General features: G+C 53.0%; 1 protein-coding gene across 2 annotated transcripts in view; it reads right to left on the reverse strand.

The window, feature by feature from the left end:
- RIMBP2 (RIMS binding protein 2) overlaps window positions 1-19,065 on the reverse strand; it is a 174,492-nt gene extending 155,427 nt beyond the window's left edge. For both annotated transcript variants that reach the window (XM_073223953.1, XM_073223952.1), the window contains exon 1: window positions 18,729-19,065. The gene's annotated coding sequence lies outside the window, so the exon portion shown is untranslated. The remainder of the gene's footprint in view (window positions 1-18,728) is intronic.
- Window positions 19,066-19,813: the final 748 nt, after the last annotated feature.

Below are 19,813 nucleotides of genomic sequence, written 5' to 3' on the forward strand. Positions count from 1 at the left end.
GTGATTCAGTGAATTAAGGGGTGGCCTTCTCTAAGTACACACAAAATGGTGCTATGCCAAAGATGCTGGCTTATGGGTTCATGAGAGAAGATGCCATTTAGACTGTCACTTACGGTCAAGGGGATAAACGGTGGAACGATCCTCAGGCAGCATCTCCTTGCCTGGACATGATCTGAGATGTGATGTGACTTTTTTACATATCCTGCCTCCAATGGAAGCTCCATGTTCCACAGATCAGCACTGGTCCAGCAGCTCAGAAAATGTCCCCAACTCTCAGCCCACACCCTGAGGGTTCCCAGGTATTTCCCATTAAAATCCCAAATCCCTCTGTAAAACCACACTGCTGTAATTCTAGGGAAATTTCCACAGATGGAGACAGAAATAAATATGCACTCTTGGCCAGGTCCAATTCTTGAAATTCAACTCATTAAATCAATTAAGTCACTTGCTTGGCAGGATTATTTATGGAAATAAGAAATCATTTTCCATCAGCAAGCTGGAGGGTGGTTAAATGCCCTCTCCAAATTGGTGAGGCGAGGGGAGCTCATATTCCCATTACTTGGGTGAACCTACCCTTGAATTTCATGAAGCATCTTACTTTGCCAGCACCTTCAAATCTACCACAGCCCCTGCACCATGTCTTCTGCAGGTAGGAAACAGAAATGTAAAGGGGTTCAATGGCCTGGCTAAGTCACTAACAGTATAAGAACCCAAACTTGACACTTTTAACAGCAAATCCTACGTGTCAAAAACACAGAGGCCAGCATGGAAGGCAGGTACTGAGGAGAAAGTAGGCAGGTGGAGGTTTGCAAAAGGGAAGGGCTGCCCTCTCTGCAGGCTGAGTATAGCCAGATCTCTGATTCTTTTTTTCAAGAAAACTGTCAAAAATCTGGCATATATTATGGGAAAGTTTTGTACTTCTGGTCTTTAACATTGGCAACGAATTCAAAAGTGAAAATACAACTGGTTTGCAGACCTTATCAGGGCATTTAGATCAACTCTTTATGACCTTCATCCTTTTGCTTCCCACACACCTTCATTCCTTAACAGGCAGTTTGGAGTCCTTTCCTTCTCACTTAGGGATTTATTCTGCACTCGGGGAAATAAGGAAGTCTCCCAGGAAAGGACAGTCTGTTTCAGAAAAGAACCCAGTTCCTCAGTGGAATACCTCCTGCTTGGGAATCTAAGACTCTTTAGCACCTGCTCCTGATCTTTAGAGAGGAACAGAATTTGGACTAAATTGTTAGAACATCCACAGACTGCTCCCTGTTCAGGTTCCCAATAAATACAGGAACGGCTGTTGGCAGGGGACGCAGGCACCCACCCTGGCAAAGCCCATCTCGAGGGCTGAGCACTTGTGTCGGGCTGGTTGTCAAATTCTCTGGGACATGCCCCCACTCTGACCTGAAGCAGGCATCCCATCTTTCTGTCTTAGGTACATACAGGCCAAGAGCCCATCTGGGGGAAAGCTAAGTGAGTAATCAATACTCCAAAATCAAACTCCAAGCTGGGATCGAGGGTGCCAAGACGGTGAGGTGGTGAGTCATCGCTCTAGCTGTGCTGAGTTCCAGACTCACCAACGCACCAACTTCCAGAGGCTGGGAGAGCCTGCGGCTCAGTGGTCCACTGAGGTTTGCAGGAAAACGCAGGTGGCTTGCTACAGAAAGCCCGTGGGTTGAAGCCTGATGGAAATCCAGCTTCATCCAGGAGGCAAGAGGGTTGCATAAGAACCAGATACCTTTCCTTAAGATGAGGACATGGCCACGCAAAGCATGGCTGCCTCACAGGGGACTGAGTGGGATGGAAGGGCAACCCCTCTGGACCTCGGCACCCAGCTGCAGTCTGCAAGGTGGGTTAGCCAGGAATGAGGTGGCATGCCCCTCAGGTGACCACACCATCCCCAACATTTATTTGGTGTTACTACTCTGGTGGGATATTTTAAAATAAGAATAAATGCACACAATATAAAATTTACCATTTTAAACATTTCATGTGCAATGTCGTGCAAATGTAACCATTATCCAGTTCCAAACCCTTGGAGAGTTTTATCTGTTGGGTTGGTTTGGACTACACATCACAAAGTCTGTGCCTCCTCAGTGCTGAGCTGAGCTGCTTGCCCCCTGCCATAGCCACTGCCACCCTAGCAATCAGAACAAAATGCTGGTGAGCCACCCCTTGATGGGGCCCCTCCTCTTTCCCAACCCTGAGCCTGCAGATCTTATGCTGGGTACCTCCCACATCCCAGCAAGCAAGAACCCTTCCGAATGGGGTCTCTCCATACAGGGTCAGGTTTGTTTCTTATTTGACACTCATCACAAATTCTTTGTGTCAGTCAATCAAGACAATCAGGTAAGAAACATGTCTGCATCTCCTTGTGCTGGTCTGCGGTGTGAACAGCACGCACCCGCTCCTCTTACAGGGTAATTCAGAGCACAGCCCCTGAAAGTATTACACAAACAGACACCATCATCACCTTCAACCCAGGCAAAGAAGAATTGGAACAAGGGAGCTGACGTGTGAGTCACGCAACGCCGCTGGACCTGATTGGAGTCAGGCTGATGGCGATTATACATTTAAATCACTGCTGAGATTAAATGCGACAGCCATGCCAAGAAAGGGATTGCATCTGCCAAGATGAGGATTTGATGATGAACCAAATGGCTGGCACGGGTGCTGGGGCCAGGGTGTTTAGCAGGCGGCTGGCACACCAGCGGGGGCGGTTTGACGCTGTTGGGAGCCAGGGCCGAGTCTTCCAACACCACTGACAAGCAGGGTGTCACCTGCCAGCTGGCCCAACGCCACTCAACCGTCTCGGCAGCCAGGGGCGGGGACCCAGATTGCTTGCACACCCTGAGGAGCAAGTGTGAACTGGAAAAGGTGGAGGGAATGGGGTGCTAGGTGGGAGTGATAGGCGGGGTGGGGCACCGGCAGCCAGAAGCAGACGGGACACAAGCTGGCCCACAGGTAGGTAGTAAGTGCCCACTAGCTAAGAAGTAACCTGGGTGTTGCTGGGATTAGAGCCCAGCCTCCAAACGAAACCATCGTGGAGAAGGTGGGTGCATTCTCTTTGTAGTGAATCCTTTAACGTTCTAAACTTTTTGAAACGAAAACATCACTACACTGCTTTTCAGGTTATAAAATAAGGTGCACACACACATCATCATCTCCATACATCTCGGTTTGTAATCTTTTTCATAAATGAAAGGAAAATTAAAGCAACAGAGAATATGTATGTAACATTATGTGTGTCTTTGTTCCATGTGGTTCGAAGGGACTGTTTCACTAGATGTTTCTTTCTTTGACTTGCAGCTCCCAGGTGACTGGACATTGGACAAAAGAGGCAACTAGGAAATAAAAGCAACACTTTCTGAATGTCAGACCATCTAGGCAACACAGAAGGAAAAGGTTTGAGAACTAGGAAACTCTAATCCTCCAGTGTATAAGACTGCCAGGCATTCTCTAGGAACTTTCATTCATGGAAACAAATACAGACCTTTCCTAAGAGCATATATTACCTGCCTAGTTTTTATTCATAGATTCAAACATTTATTGCTCATCAAGTATGCTTCAGGGAAGAACCCCCACAGACACGGTAATGCCAGCATGTAGGTCCAACATGTATCCACAAATGAATAAAATAGCACTCAAAGTAAAATGTGATTCTGGGGACGCACCACCACAAGACCCAAGGGAATGAGCCTGAAGTCCCCAGGTTAGACAGCTGCTGGGTATGATTCACCCCACGGGAAAGAGGGACCATGGAGCAGTAATGAGAGGTCATATGTGCACATGTCCACCAGGCTTGCTGCCGTTGCAGACGCAGTTCCCAGCTCCCCACCTGGCCCCACCATGGACCCCACCATGTGCCTACAGCAGGCTCCCACCTGTCCTCTGCCGTCTTCTCTGCACAGCCACACACACAGCCCTTTAACACCGCCATCCCATCGAACCATTCCACGGGTGTCCGGTCCGCATCACACAGAACCCACGCCCATGCCAAGTGGGCCCACCCACCCCACCCACCCCACCCACCCCCTGGAGCACCCCCTGCCTGCCAGCCTCCCTGGGCTGTCATCCTTCCAACACACCCGGCCTGCTCCTGACATCAGGGAGCAGACGTAACATTCTGGAACACTGTTCCCCTATCTCTGCATGGCAGCCCCTTCCCACAGCCCCACCTTCTGTCTGGATGTCACTCCCCCAGATTTCACCTTGGAGGCCCCCCTCCCCCATCCCTGCTCTCGGGTACAGGCACTCTGAGAGCCTCCAGCCCGCATGGGTCCGTCTGGCTCCTCGACGGGAGCTCGTCTGCCTTGCTCACCATGGTCCACAGCAGGTTCCAAAGGGCAGGCATAGTGAATGGCATGCTTCTCCTCGGTAACATCCAAGTGACATGGAGGGCTCACTTCCAAGCATGAATTTTGTTCAACTCCCTCTTCATTATCTCAGGTCACCCTTAAATTCCAAGAGGATGACAGGCCGCTGTGCTACCCACCAGCGAGGACTTTGGGCTGGAGAGGCTGTAAGGGCAGGGTGCAAAGGCCTCTCCTGTCGCCCTGAAAGTGGTGACGGGAGGCAGGTGGCCTGCCAAGGCAGTGGCATAGAGGCCCCACATTCTAAAGAAATCCCCAAATGGAGGCCAGATGCCTCTCCAGGGTTCAACAACAAGCACAGAACAACCCTGCGGCCTCCAGGCACCAGCCTTTCCCCCAGACTCAGATGGACAGTCTAGCCCCAGACCAGAGGAAGCTGTGAACCCAGGCATGTGGCACAGGTCCTGTAGGGACTGTGCTACATGGGCCCAGCAGTGAAACAAAGCCTTCACCAGCCAGAACAACACTCAATGAGCTGATTTTTCCCTTCTTTTCCACTTCTGAAGCGTCTGGTTTGACTGGCAAAACTGGGCTCACGGATCACGGATGGGTTTGGCCAGCAGTGTGAAGAGTTCTGAACCAAATCCCTGCCACGCACACCCCACATCATGGCAGGGCTGCGCCCATGGGGATGGTGCCTGCAAGCAGTGACGGTACGGGCGTGGCAGAGAGGAGTGGGTGCTCACGACCTCCCCTCTGTTTCTTAGACCTGACACAGAGGCCGGCACAAGGGCAGAGGACGCCAAGTGCCCAGGGTCAACACAGCATGACCAGCACAGGCAGAGGCACTGCACCTGACCCCAAAGCTGGGCAGGGAGGACCACCATTGGATAATACAAGATCGAAGTCCCCCAGGTGACTGATTCAGCAGAACCAAATAGCCAGTAAGAGTGACTCCCTGCCCTCAGGTGAGGTCAGGAGAGACTTTACTGGTGTTCAGACTTCATAACAAATGACCACAGATGGCACCCACCATCACTCACAGTTCTACAGGTCAGAGATTCGGCAGTTCACCAGGCCATCTGCTCAGGGCTCACAGGCCAAAATCAAGGTGCTGGCCCAGGTGTGCTCTGACCTGGAGGCTCTGGGGGACAATGCCCCTCCAGGTTTGCATTCATCATGGGCAGAACTAGTTATTCATGCCTACAGGTTGGAGGGCCCATGTCCTTGCTGGCAGCAGCTGGAGGTCACACAGCAGCATTAGGTGGCCTTCAGGTGGTCACACACAGCCGCCCATCATTAACGACAGCAGCAGCATGTCAAATCCTTCTCAAGCTCTGACTCTAGTACTGCGACTTCTGCCACCAGCCAGATTGCTCCCTGTTAGGGACGTGTGAGATTGGATCAGACTCTCCCAGGTGATCCCTCCATGGTAAGGTCAGCATGACGCACATGTGACACGATCAGGCAGTTTTCACCATCAGGCTGACCACCCTGCCGGACTCACCATCACTTCCAAGTGTGGGAAGAATCTACCACCCTGAGGAAGCTGGCCTAGGGGACGTCTGTCCCCACGTCGTACGCTCTGTAACACGCATGGCACACAGTGTCAGAAGAACATGAACAGGGGTATAGTTGTCAGTGTGCAATGGGTTTTTCACCCTCAGAGGTCAGCTCTTCAAGTCCCTCTGGATGGGTCAAGCTAGGTGCCCAGGGAGAGGCCTGCCAGGTGGCCAGGAGGCCTTTCCTAGTTAACCCCACACAGCCTGGAAGGAGCCTGTGCTTCTGGCCATCGGCAAATGTGGGGACAGTAGGAGCCGGCTCCCGCGGAGACAGCAAAGACATGTGGGGCCTTGGGTTGGGGCCTCGGCTGTGCAAACATGCGCCTACGGCACATCTCAGGAGCCCCCTCTGTCCCTGCCCCCATGTGTCCCTCCTAAAGGCTGGGAGGCAAAACACCAGGAGGCCACTCTTGCTTAGAAGCTGGTACTAAATCCCGCCCAAGCAGGCTCTCAGGAGAGAAAAGCAACAGCGCAAGCTCACAGCGCTCCAGCATGCCCAGGTCAGACGAGGCACAAAGTTATTTGTAAGCAGAAATTAGCTAGAAAATAGCCTCCCTGATGGTGCAAGTGGTGCTTCACTTTCTGTGACCCAGGCAGTTGCCGCAGTGTCTGGGAGGTGGCAGGGGGCGGATAAAGGGTTCCTGCAGGGGCGATATGCTCTGTGGGTGCTTCGAGGGTCTAGGGGCCCAGTACAGAAGATGCCCCCAGAGAAGGGGAATCTGCTTGGTGTGACTGTACAGAAGAGGGAAGCCTGCCTCCCCTCTACGCAAGCCCACCTGTGGGGCGGCACTGGACTCGGAGGCTGGAGATGAGGGCTGGGCCTGGCTCCTCCCTCCGCAGCAGTGCCCGGGAGAGAGGAGACCACCAGCTTCATGGCTGTAAGCCTTACACCCAGGGACTTGTGGGGACTAGGAAGAGAGAGAGTCTGGCCTAAAGGGATTTAAATAGACCTTGTCTCAGAGCAGGGCTCAGGGCTCAGGGCTCAGGGCTCACGGAGCCTGCCGACCTGCCCCACAAGCCTGCATCTACTCCACCTGCCATCTCCAAGCCCTCCTGCCGGCTCCCCGCCCACTGCATGCTTAGGACAGAGCCAGCTAATTACCTGGCATTGAACAACAAGAATGAAGGATGATTTGAGGAGTCCTTTGTTCCCTTTTATTTATTAAATTATAATTAGAAACAGATACGGCACAATGCCCTGATGAACAGAACTACATCTCACCAAGACCCAGAGGATCCCTCCCGATGGGTCACCCCTGCAATCATGCCCATCCCACCCCACCCCACTCCCCGTCTCACCCGGCACCACTGAGCGTGGGTTCTAGGGAAGAGCTGGCCAGACATCAAGGCACAAGGATTGAATCATGGAATCCATTTAGCAGTCTGAACACCATTTTTTAAATAAAATGGAGCAGAACAGAATAGAACAGCATGGGACAAGTGTACTGGAATGAAACAGGGCAGCACACACACTGATGTTAGGAACTGTCACCCTCTCAACATACAGACGAGGAAACAATGTAGAGAACAATCAATGAGCAGGCACCTAAGATGCAGTGTGAATGAGGAACCCTCTCCTGTAACCATTCTACTCACCCTGTATTTATATTGTGGCATCCTCAGAAGATGCTCGTCTGTCTGTCTTCTTGCCTGTAACTTCATGTGATGTGGTTCATATTCTGACACACATGTAACATGTGACCATGTGAGGATTTGACCAACAAAATGACTGGCTGACTGAATAATGAATTAATGTGGAGGAAAATGCAGAGGGATATCTCCAAACTCCGTTTCCCCTTTTCCTTGCAGCTCCAGTCCTAGAACAATTGCAAACATGGGCACTTGGTCCTGAAGCAGATTCACACAGTACCTTTTATTCCCGCCCAAGAGGGCAGCTTATAGGTGAAGTCACATGGGAACAGGACTTTTTAAAAAATGCATTTCATTTCTTGAAATTTCTTTTTAAAGATGATTTAGGCAATTTGGGGAAAGGCTGACTCCATGTGCATGTGCACGTGCACACACACAATTGTAACATATGACAATCTGCAAAAGAGAGTACCACCCCAGTGACATCAGGCTGACCGCAGGGAGCGAAGGCTATTTATCAGCGGTGCTTCCCTTTAAAAGTGGTGACCCTCAATGCCGGTGCCACTCAGGGGAGAGCAGGTGAGAATTACAGCATCTTGCTGCAACTTCAGTAGACCTTCTCTCAGAGCAGGCTCAGGGCTCCACCCCAGCCCGGCGACCTGCCCCACAAGTCTGGGTCTACTCTGCCTGCCATCTCCAAGCCCTCCTATCAGCTTCCCGCCCGCTGTGTGCTTAGGACCGAGCTGGCCAATTGCAGCATCTTCCTGGTGATTCTAGCTCCTTAGAGCAACAGAACCCAAAGCATTCATCCTGGGCAGCCGCAGAATTATTTTGTTTTTCTGCAAGGTCTTTGAGCTAAATAACTGTGTGTCTTTTAATAACAGATCCTTGAGCTCCACATGGTTACAACTGACCATGTGACTCAAAACCAAGGAAGCTGCTACAGCTCCCACCACACCCCCTTTCCCGTGCGCTCACCCGCAGCCCTGCTGTGTGGACATTGAACCCTCATGTGTGACCCTGAAGGGCGCTGGGAGCTCTAGGAAAGAGTTCTACAGGCAAAGACCCCACAAAAACCAATAGAGGTCCCAAGACAGTGCTGCCGCAGGTACCAGCTGATCTAAGTCAATAATCCAGTACAGGAAGGTGTATGGTCCCAGTTCTGAAACAACTGCTCTTCGTAAGAAAAGAATGAGATGGTTGAGTATTCGCATTAGAGTGGGGAGAAAAAATAGAACCTATAGCTGAGCCCTCCGCAATGATTTTGGGTAAATTCCAACACTGCCACCAGCACAACCAATAATGAAATCACCATGCACCATGCACACGATCAAGGAGTTGGGGGAGAAAACAGGTAGGGACGGTGTACATGTGCACCCCTGTGTGTAAGAGGGAGACACACAGAGAGACAGAGGGAAGATGTGCATTTCCTTCCTTGCTTTACTGGAATTCACAGAATTTCTTCCAATAAGAACCCTGCATATTGGTTAAGACAGAAGGTTCTGGAATCAGATGATCTACATTAAAATCTTGGTGCCACCCTGCCCCTCCCCCACCACCATACACACAATTTGGACGAATTACTTCATTTCTTGGTGCCTCTATGTCCTCATACATAAAACCAGAACTAATAACAGGGCTGTGTAGAAATTCTATGCGGTAAGGAACTCAGAGGGCTTGTAACAGAACCTAGCTACGTGGGTTGGGAGCCTCACAGTCTTCTCTTTTTCCTGGATGCAGACAGATTTCCATGGTTTGTTTGTCTCAGTGAAAAGCTGCTGTGCTTTAGGCACCCAGAGAGGCTTATCTAACAGGATCTTCCCAGTAAGCTCACAGGCCACTACATCAGCAAGGTGGGCACAGGCCGGGTCATCTGCCTGGAAGCCTGACATAATTGCCGCAGGTGCCAGTGTGTCTGGCTCAGGCCCACCAGGGCAGCCAGCTAGGGGGGAATGATGCTCACATTCACACTCCTACCTGCTAGTCTGCCTTTAGAACCACCATTAATCTCCCTGCCCAATACATGTCCAGGGCACCTTCACTCACTACAAGGGCTGCCCAGGAATCCCTAGTTCCCTAATAAGAAGATTACCATCTAGCATGGGCATTTGAAAGTTACCTTTAGAATTCAGGCAAGAAAGGCCTTGCTAACTGATCACTACTTTTCAAGAGCGGGGAGCGGACGTTCCCTCTGTCATCAGCCCTCTCTCCCTGAGCCTCCCCTACCTTGCTCCCTTTGGCCTGGGGAGGCAGACACCCGTGCCGCTGAGCCCCAGCCTGGGGTCTGCCACAGCCTCTGGGCAGGGCGCTGGGTCAGAGCCCGGATGCAGATCTGAGCCTCAGTAGCCCCCACGTGACCTCTGCCCCTCCTGACCCTGATGAGCATTCTGCTGACAGCTGCTGCCTGCAGCCTGCTCTGGGCTCACAGTGATTTTTCACATCTTGAATAAGACTCAACAGCTTCATCGTGCGGAGTATTTGTTGTTTAGAAATGGAATTTCCTGGGAGAGAGGAAAAATAAAATACCTCCCCATAATTGAACCACCAGCCCAATAAATGCAGAGACAGAGAGCTACAGAAGGAGGGGGAAATCGGAGCCCGAACCCCACAGGCCATCCTCAGGCAGAGCCCGGGGAAGGTGTCCATGCGATGTGTCAGTGCGGGACATGAAGCATGGCCTCCACCCTTGCGGTGGTTCAGGGAATGCCTGCAAAATCCCCCTTCAAAATGCCCATGAGACTGAGTTCTGAAGGCCAGTTACTTCTGGAAAATGGGTGGAGACACACCTCCCTGCCAGCACCAGGGTCATTGGAGGGCCTGCCAGGGGGCTGAGGGGAGGCACTGGGACAGGCAGGCAGGGAGGGCGCCATCCCACAGTTCCCCGGCCACTGGTGAGCTCTCCCACGTGCTTTCAAGAAGGCTGAGCACTCAGCCTCCTGCATGAAAAATCAATGTATGTGCACATGGCAGTTGTTGAATCCAGTTTGTCCCCTGCCACGTGCACTTCCCATTTGCTGCATGCTTTCTGAAAGTTCCCTCAGTGCCTCTTAGCAGCCCTCCACCTGCCTCCCACCACAGGTCCCTTCTCCCCAAGTGCACACTGCCCACCCCAGAGAGGATACAGGCAGTCCTGGGTGTGCAGCACAGGGACAGGGCTAATGTCTGCGAACTCGGGTTTGGCCACCTGGTTCAAATCCAGCTTAGCCACCTAGGTGATCGCAGGCTAATGACCTCACCCCTCAGCTTCTCCATCTACACCATCGTTATACCTACTGTGTGCAAGTCCTGTGGCTGCAGTAATAAATTACAGCAGACTGAGTGGCCTAAAGCAGCAGAAATTCATTCCCTCACAGCTGTAACCAAGCTCCCTGGGGGCTTTTGGGGGATCCCCCCTGCCCCTTTTAGCTTCCAGTGCAGCAAGGTGGCCTTTGGCTGGTGTCCACGTCCCTCCAACCTCTGCCTCTGTCCCAGGCCTCCTCCTTCGTGTGTCTGTCTGTCCCAAAGCTCCCTCTGCCTTCCCCTTGTATACCTGTGATAGCATTTAGGACCCACCCAAAAGATCCAGGGTAATGAGTTCCTCCTCTCAAGATCCTTAACTTCATCCACATTTTGCCATGCAGGTAATATTCACACCTTTGCCATTTGAGGCAATAGTCAGAGTTCAGAGACTAGGAATGAACACAACTTTTGGGGGCCACATCCAGCCACTACACCTACCGAACAGGGATGTTAAGGTTTACGATCCGATGAGACATTGCTTGGCACACAGTGAGAGCAAGTGCTAATATTGGCGGTTATAGTGCCGGTTGCTATTATTATTCTCCAGGGATGACACCAAATAACACCGAAAACGTGACAATAACTCTCCCACTCAGGTGCCAGGGTCCTCAGCGCCTTCCTGAGGCTCATGCACCACCTCCCTTTCTCACGGAACAGCAGGAGGCAGGTCGGAGGCTGGCAGACATCACAGGGTGGCTGGAAACAGGCTTATCCTCACTATGTTCATTTTTATATCTAAGATGATATCAGGATTTCATTTATGATCATCATGAACATTTTATCTGTTTATTTTAGCCTCCATAAATGTCTTCAAAATGGAAAATGAGCCCACTGGAGAAGACAGGCAGTGAATCCAGCCAGCCCCTGATGCAGCAAGGCAGTGGGGGCTGCAAACCGCCACACACGCGGCAGGGAGAGGCGCCTGCAGAACCCAAGTTTGGGAAGCGCTGATGTGACCTTACTATCCCCACTTTGGAAGCATGAGACTAAGCCTAGACCAGGGGGTGACCTTCCCAGAGCCACAGGCCTGGGCCTTAACCACAAACAAAGACCAGCCTCAGGGCCCCTGGGCAGCTCGCCTGCACCTCCAGCAGCCAGTGGTTCCACTCCCCCATTTGGTGTTACCATGACTCTGAGCCACAGAGCCATCCTGGTGGGGATGGCAGGGAGAGGACACAGCTGTCCCTGAACAGCCAGCCCACCGTTCATCTCGTCTGGGCTGCACCCCACACTGCCCTGTATGGGCCACTTGTGGCTTACCCCCCTGGGTCTCAGTCCCCTACCTGCAGGATGTGGACAATGACAGCACCTCCGTGACAGGGTCGTTCTGGCAACTGAAGAGGCTGAGCGATATGACACATTTAAAACAGGGCATGGCAAATAGGGGGTGCTCAGCGAGCCTCAGTCATTACAACTATAGAGGAGTTAGCCAGAAAATACCAGTGTGGCAGGACGGAATTCTGAGGTATTAAGAAGGAACGCCTTCCCTGCACCTGCTGCACCCTAAGGTCAGGCAGAGGGGAAGACAGTGCAGGTGCCTGACAGCGAGCAGACCCCAGCCAGCTGCACCCTGCTGCAACCCCGCCACCCCCCATGGGATGGAAATTAACTGTGAAATCCTGAGATGATCAGGACAACATCAAGTAATCAAATTTATCCTCAAGTGATAAGGTTAACTTTTCTGCTCTTGAACAAAGGCAGAAGACTGAAACAAGCTGAGTTATAGCACATACAGTCTGGGGGGTACTGCAGCCCTGGGAGGGGCACACCAACTACATCAACGCACTGGCTCTGCTCAGCTACCACGGCCTTGTGCCCACTGTCCCCACACCTGTCAGGGCTGCCCCCGAGAAGCCAGCAGGGCATGGGCAGCCGAGGAGAAGGCCACCTTGCAGGGCGCAGGCACCCACCCCATAGCAATTGACTTGAGGAGGGCAGAGAGCAAAGGGTGCCTGCCCTGCGGTCAGACAGAGGGGGAGACAGCATGGGTGCATCCATTCAGCGCCACTCGGGCCCGAGAGCAGGTGCTCTGGGATGGGCATGGATGTCAGTATCTTTAAAGCAGGTTTATTGAGATGGAATTCACATGGCCTCCAATTTACCCATTTAAAATGTGCAGCTCGTTGGTCTTTAGTGCACTCCCAGATATACGCAGCTGTCACCATGTCACTGCGAGAACAGTCTCATTCCCGTGGAAGGGGACCCTTTAGCTATCATGCCCACCCTCCACCCAGCCCACTTTCTGCCTCTGTGCTCTGCTGATTCCAGGCATCTCATACTGATGGGCTATGCAATAAGTAGTCCTTTGTCTCCACAGAGCATCACGTTCTCAAGGCCTCTCCACAGTGTAGCGTGTCAGGGCTTCACCCCTTTCTATGGCCAAGCAGTGTTCCAGTGTGTGGACGGACCACGTTCTGTTTATCCACAGGCATCAGTAATTTTCAAAAGTGTGGAGACACACTGCTTAAAGTAGGCAGGCACCGTGGCTCCCACACCACCAAGACCCCCTTCCTGCTGACGCTGGCTGGCTGTTTCCAAGATTGCTCCCCCGACTGCTTCCCTCTCTTCCGCTTCACATCCTGAATCTGGCCTCTTCTCACCCTCCACCCAAGCTCAGACCTCACCATCCCAGCCCCTCCCGGACACCTGATCCACCTCTGCCCCCTGCCCACTCTCCACCCAGCAGCCAGGGCCCTATTTAAAGCAGCCAGGCCATGTCACACCTCGGAACCTGCTGGTTGCTTTGTTCTCCCTTAGAACAGGAGGAAACCTGTCTGCTGGTCTCTGCTTCACCTGGCCCTGCTTCCTCTCCACCCACATGGTGACCCCACCCCTGATGGCTCTTCCCCAGGCCCCCAAGAGCATCCCTCCTACATGCCGTGCTGGGACCACCATGGCAGTGGGCACACCAGCATTGAGTCAGCCGGCCCCTATTTGAAACCTGGTCCATCCCTCCCAAGCTGTGTGATCTGGCAAGAGTCTCTTCATCTCCCTGAGACAATTGCCTCATCTGTAAAATGGGTTTAAACTAGCAGCATTGCTCATGCAAGAAGCAGCAGTGTGGTGGGTACAACAGCAAAGGCACTGTGATGCCAGCCAATGGCAGGCAGAATTGACGTATTTGCAGCTCAAAGAGCTATTTACCCAAGTTCCCTTATTTAATTCTCAGCCTAAAAAATGGTCTGGAACTGGAAAGAATGGACCCCAGGCTGGTGGGGTTGGGGACTGTCCAGAGTCTGGGGGTGACAAATGCACAAGCCCGTCCTGCAGCATGCCATGTATGCCAGTTCACACCATTCATCATTACTGAGCACCTACTATGTGCCAGACACTGTGGATTTGGCCATGAACAAACTCAAGCCAGCTCAATGGATCTTGGTGCCTGAGCATGGTAAAGTCCAGTGACTCCCAGTTCCCAAGCTGGGGTGTCTGGGTGGAGGGTGGCTTGATTCACTCCATGTTCAGAGAATTCAGGAGGATGTGCAGGTTTCAGAGGGGAAATGAGGTCACTGTCACCAGACCATAAGCTAACTCTGCAGCCAGCTGAGACGCCGCTGTGTGGCCTCACTGAGGAGGGTGAAGCCCTGCTGTGAAATGCAGCCCAAGACCCTCCAAACAGCCAGCCCATGTTTCACCAAACACAGCAGATTGGATATGGTAGCAGTCCATTATATGTAATAATGGGAAATGGGGCCACCTAGATGGTCATGTAGGATGAGCAAATTGTGGGACAGCCTTATTGAAGTGTCATGCAGCCACTCTAGGTTTTTGTAGTTTTTCATGCCATGGAAAAATGCCAACACTTTCATGTTAAAAAATAAATAAAATTTAAACAAAATGCAAACTAATTAACTACATAAAAATCCTTGTGGAAGAAAATCTGGGTAAAAAAAGCCAAGAGTAATGATGGTCGTCTCCGGGTAACAGATTGAGGAGCATATATTTTTTCTTCATGCTTTTTTGAAATTCTAACTTTCCTGCAATGAATATTCACTACTTTCATAATCAAATTTAAAATCTGCCATTGTGAAACAAAACAAAAGGTTCAAGACACAGAGCCCACCCTCTGGGCTCAGTGGGGACAGTCTGCACGGGCTTGGCAGTGGGCAGCCCCCGTCATGTGGGAAGCTGGGTGCCTAGCTCTGAGCTCACCAGGGCTCCTGTCCCAAGCAGGTGCCACCTCACTAGGGAGACACAAGATCAGAGCCTCAGCCTCTGAAAACTGAGCTGGTCAAGACCTAGAGGGAGTGGCTGCCCCAACTCCTAGTATTCTGGGGGCCCCGTTTTAGGGGAGGGAAGTATCAGAAACAAAAAGCAATGTGTTGCCATATTTTCTCTCCATAAGAGAGAACAATGTAGCCACGTGATGGGTATGTTTCTCAGACTTAGGAACAGTGGGTCAGTAATATCCATTAACAGCCCCACATCTGCACCCACTGCAGCAGCCAGTTCTAAATATGGCCACCATGGTGCACATGCTGGGCTTTGGCACCAAGAGTGTTTACCCAGAGGGAGCCCTACCACATTCTCCCCCAAGATCTGCTAGATTCGGCACTGCCTGCAAGTCCCAGCAAAAGGCCTCTGTTCTGAAAGCAGGACCACAGGGCATTTGGGTGTTGGCACAGGTGGGGTTGAGGGGAGAAAGGGCCTTTGCACACAGACTAAGGGACCCTAAGGTCAGTTCAGTTCCCTGAGGAGGGAGCTGGCACTTATGGTATCCAGATGCTCCTGGGAGCTCTGGAAAGAGAGGCAATAAAAACGTCCATAAATAAGATCATGTCAAATGAATGTCTTCTGGCCGCCCTGCTCGCCCGGTCTTTGTAAGGCCCACCACTCCCAACGGCGCTGTGTGTTTCTGTTCCTGCACAGCCCCTGAGGTCCTTGAGGTCAGGAGGCCTCCCTTGCATGCAGGATAAGGTTATCTGGCCTCGCAGGAGTCCAAAGCCCTCACTTTTTCCATTTTGTGAGGCTCCTGGTCCAGTGAAAAATTAAGAAATGCCAAAGCAGGTTTAAATGAAGAGTTCGTTTTCAGACATCCACGTAATGCATGCATTGTAACCAATCACTCCTCGTATATCTGACTGGCCTAATCTAAAATAAGTATAGATTTTTTAAAGAGAATATGGACCCACACAGGAGGGGCCCAGCTGGGGTGCAGGTTTAAAGTTGCAGGAGAAATGGTTTCTTCCAGGAGTCTTCTCAGTGGTTCTTGGTCATTGAAAACGTAGCTTCAAAAGTCAAGTGGCTAATTTGGGGCTGCCCCCATAAGTCTGGCCAAACGGCCCCCAAGTGCCCTGAGAACTGCATCTGGGTTGTGTTGTCACTGGGGAGGACCCAGCACACAGGGCCTGACTCAGCAATTGCTGAGAAGTAGCCCTGGAGGCACCCAGTCCTCCCCTTCTTCCTCAGCAGGAAGCCCCATTGAGCGCTGGGGCAGGCAGGTGCCAAAACAAGATCAGACAGCTTTTCAAACATGCTTGAAGCAAAGGAGACGTGGAGAATACAGACCAGGGAGCATGGCAATCTAATTCAAAAGGAGCCAGACAAATAAACAGATTCCCTAGAAGTTGGTGTCAGCCACCTGCTTTGTTCATGCCACAGTATGGCCAGTCCCATCCTTCACCAGGCCCCCAGAACCACAGAGTCCCACCTTCCAGACACAGGGAGGCTGAGAAAACTCAAGGGAAGACCCAGTTCCCCTGGAGCAGGAGCTCACATGGTTCCTAGAAGAAGCCGCCTGGGCCCAAGGGCAGTTCCGACATTGCCGAGTCTAGGCCCACCTGAGAGGAAAGCGGTCAGTCTCACACTTCACCTGACCCGCAAACTCAGAGAACGGAGGGCGCCTCCCGGAGAGACTTGTCACGCCCGTGGTTATGCTTAAACCTACTGATTTTCAAAGGGGGTCCCTGGCCAGCAGCACTAGCACCCCAGGAACTGAGAAATGCAAACTCTCAGGCCTCCCCAGGCCTGCTCAGGCCGAGACTGTTCCCCGGTGACTCTGATGCACACTGACATGTGAGAACCAGCACTCTAATTAAAATGTCAACCTTCATTCTGGAAACACAAAGGAAGGATTTGAAGTGGAAAGCAGGGAGCTCCGGACTGGTGATGGGAAGCACATGTCCTCTCCCAACAGCAGCGTGCGTGCAGAAGCACCATTAATGCAGGAGCATCACAGAGCAGAGAACCAGCACGCCGCTTTAACTGCCAGGAGTTCAGGCCCATCTGTTAAATGCCCACAGCCTCATCCTGGACCTTGGATGTGGCTGGATGCCCATGTCTCTGCAGACGTGCTCTGGGTAAGAGGTACACAGGTGCCCCCTCCAGCAGTGGAGGGCAGACTCACTGTTCACACAACCTCCCTGAGCACACGGACAAGCCAACCTTTCCCTGACCCACTTTGCCATCTCAGAAAGGGAGGGTGGCAAGTATCAGCTGCCAGCCACTTCCCTGAAGTAACCTCGAAATGTTTTGCTCCACGTCCAGGGTGCAATGCCACATGGTCAGGTGGTGCCCCAGGGCCCCCCCCACCCATCACCTCCCCTGCAGATGGGGTCTGCCTGCCTTCTGCCCCCTCTGCAGTCCCACACTGGACTCTGGGCCCAGGTCACATCCTCACCATCCTGCCTGAAGGCTCCAGATTCACAGAAGCCCACACGTGTCCAGGAAGTGAGACCCAAACATTAGGCACGGTGGCCAGGCCAGGACAAAGGCCACTCTGGGAGATTCTAGCAGGGCAGAGACAAAGCAGGGGGCTGGAAGCTGTTATGGGGGAGCAGCAATTGTCCAGAGGACCCCCAGCCTTCACTCTGCAAATGGGGTGAGCTTGAGGCACTTCCCTCCCCTGGTGCCTCATCCTCAGCACCCCCAGACTCAGCTCATGGCCAGCACAGCTTGCCTGAGCCCGGCTTCTCTTACTCAGCTGTGACTTCCCCTTAATGAGGTGGGATCTCTCCAGTGAAAGGAGGTGAGGCAGAGAAATGAACCCCCTGTCCCCAAGGTCCCCTCTTCACTCCCCTGCCATCCTAAGAACCTGCATGGATGGAGATCCAGCAGCAAGGTCTGTGGAGCCCCTACCCCCGTGGGAACCCCGGCAACCCCACCTCCCGTGGCCCCATAACTGGTGGTGAGCCCTCAGCCCCACAGTGGGCACAGCCCATGTGGGCTCCCTGGGGACAGGAACAAACCTGCTTTTACAAAGGCCTTGGCTGCAGGGGAGCAAGCCTCACCCTGGCCCCCGCCCAGGCTCCCCCGGCCCACCTTCCCTCCCTCCGCCAGGTGGTCCTGCACTGTACACACTGCATTCCCAGGTTGGGAGCCTGCTGCACGCACACAGGCACACGCATGCACATGCACACACATTCTGTTGGAAACATGTTTTGACAAATTATTCAAGTCAGTCTATGGGACATGAAATGACAAATTCTTAATGTGCAGGGTCTTCCCTCCATGCATTTCCAATCTGAGCCAACTGTGGGTGACAGAGCCAACTCTCATTTCTTTGCCTAATACCCCCTTCCCACACCAGTCCCAACCCCAAAAAGAGCCCTGCCAAGTTGGGGGGTCCAAGATCTGCAAGCAACCTGGCATCACATGGCCTTGCATGATGTCAAACTTCACCCAGAGGGGCTTTCACGAAAACCAGGAGTGGGAGGGGATTTGGGAGCCCCATCCAAGCGGGACTGCATTGCCCTTCCTAGTCAATCCTTGGGGACCAAGCAGCAAAATTGAGCATCAGCCAGAGGAACCGTCTGGAAATGCGTCCCCTCCCCCACAGCTCCCCTGCACTGAGCACCCTGGGCCCCTCACTAACCGCCCTGGCCCCTACGCTGAAGGGCATCCTCTAACCGCGGCAAAATAAACTTTGTCAGGGCAAAGAGTTTCCAGCAATTGCCCTGCCATCCACACTGCTGCAGCTCAGGTGCAAAAAAGGCGGAGGGGACCAAGAAGCTATTTTTAGGAGAAAAAATAAATCTCAGCCTACCTTAGAAGCAGCAGTGCCAAGGCTCCGGAGGCTCACCGCGGAGACAGCTGCAGTCTACTGTGTCAGATTACAGACTGGGGCAAGGGGAGGGAGCGGGCTGGAGCACCGGAGGGCAGAGGGAGGGAGAGCGAGGGAGGGGACAGAGGGAGGGAGGGAGAGAGGGCACTGATGCGTCGGCCTCTTCTGCAGGCAGGAAGGCAAGTCAAGAAGGAGAGAGGGAGGGAAGGAGGAAGGGAGAGAGAGATTGAGAGAGAGACCGATAGAAAGAGGCTCATCTGCCGCGCAGCGGCACCCAGTGCCTACGAGGCGTCTGTGTTCAAACACACGCACACAGACTCACGCACGCGCTGCGCGCGCCACCGGCGGCCCCGCCCCGCCAGGTCCCTTTTCTCAGAGCTGTGGTCAGAAGCTGGGCCAGAGATGGAGCCGCCGCTGTGGGTCAGGCAGAGCCCGGGGGGTCTCCTGCGGGGAACAGGCCGCTTTGTGCCCTGCCCCCGCCAAGGCTGTCCCGGCGTCGCATCACCCACTGGCGGCCGAATCCAGGTACTCCTCCCCCGGCCCCAGCAAGCCGGCAGGAAATCTCAGCGGCCACAGCAGTTACGTGACTCTCCTGAGCTGCAGGCGCTCACCCTCAGGGCGGCAGCAGGGCCCCAGCCTTCAGGATGAAAAGGGGGAAATACCGGGTCTTCCTCCACCTCCCAGAACCCCAGTCTCCTGCTTGGATGCTCAGCTACCTAGCAACGAGGCATGAGAGCAAGGGCTGGGCAGACGCTCCAGGACCACACACACAACCACACACACACACACACACACACACACACACACACACACACACACACGCCTTCTTTCCCGGGACACCATCCCTGGTATTGGCCCGTCCCCCACCTGCAACTGGGGCCCCTCTGCAGCCACTGTCCAGGGACACCAGGACTTGAGGCACATACACATTGTTGAGGGCCTTTGTACAAAGACTCCTCTGAGGTGCTTTCTGTTTTGGAGGTTTCAAAAACACAAAATGGGTTCATCAGTGAAACCCACAGGCTTCAGAGAGAACGGAGCCAGACACATGCCTGCAGCCACCACTC

This window comes from Manis javanica, chromosome 15 (assembly GCF_040802235.1).
Source record: "Manis javanica isolate MJ-LG chromosome 15, MJ_LKY, whole genome shotgun sequence".
NCBI lineage: Eukaryota > Metazoa > Chordata > Mammalia > Pholidota > Manidae > Manis > Manis javanica.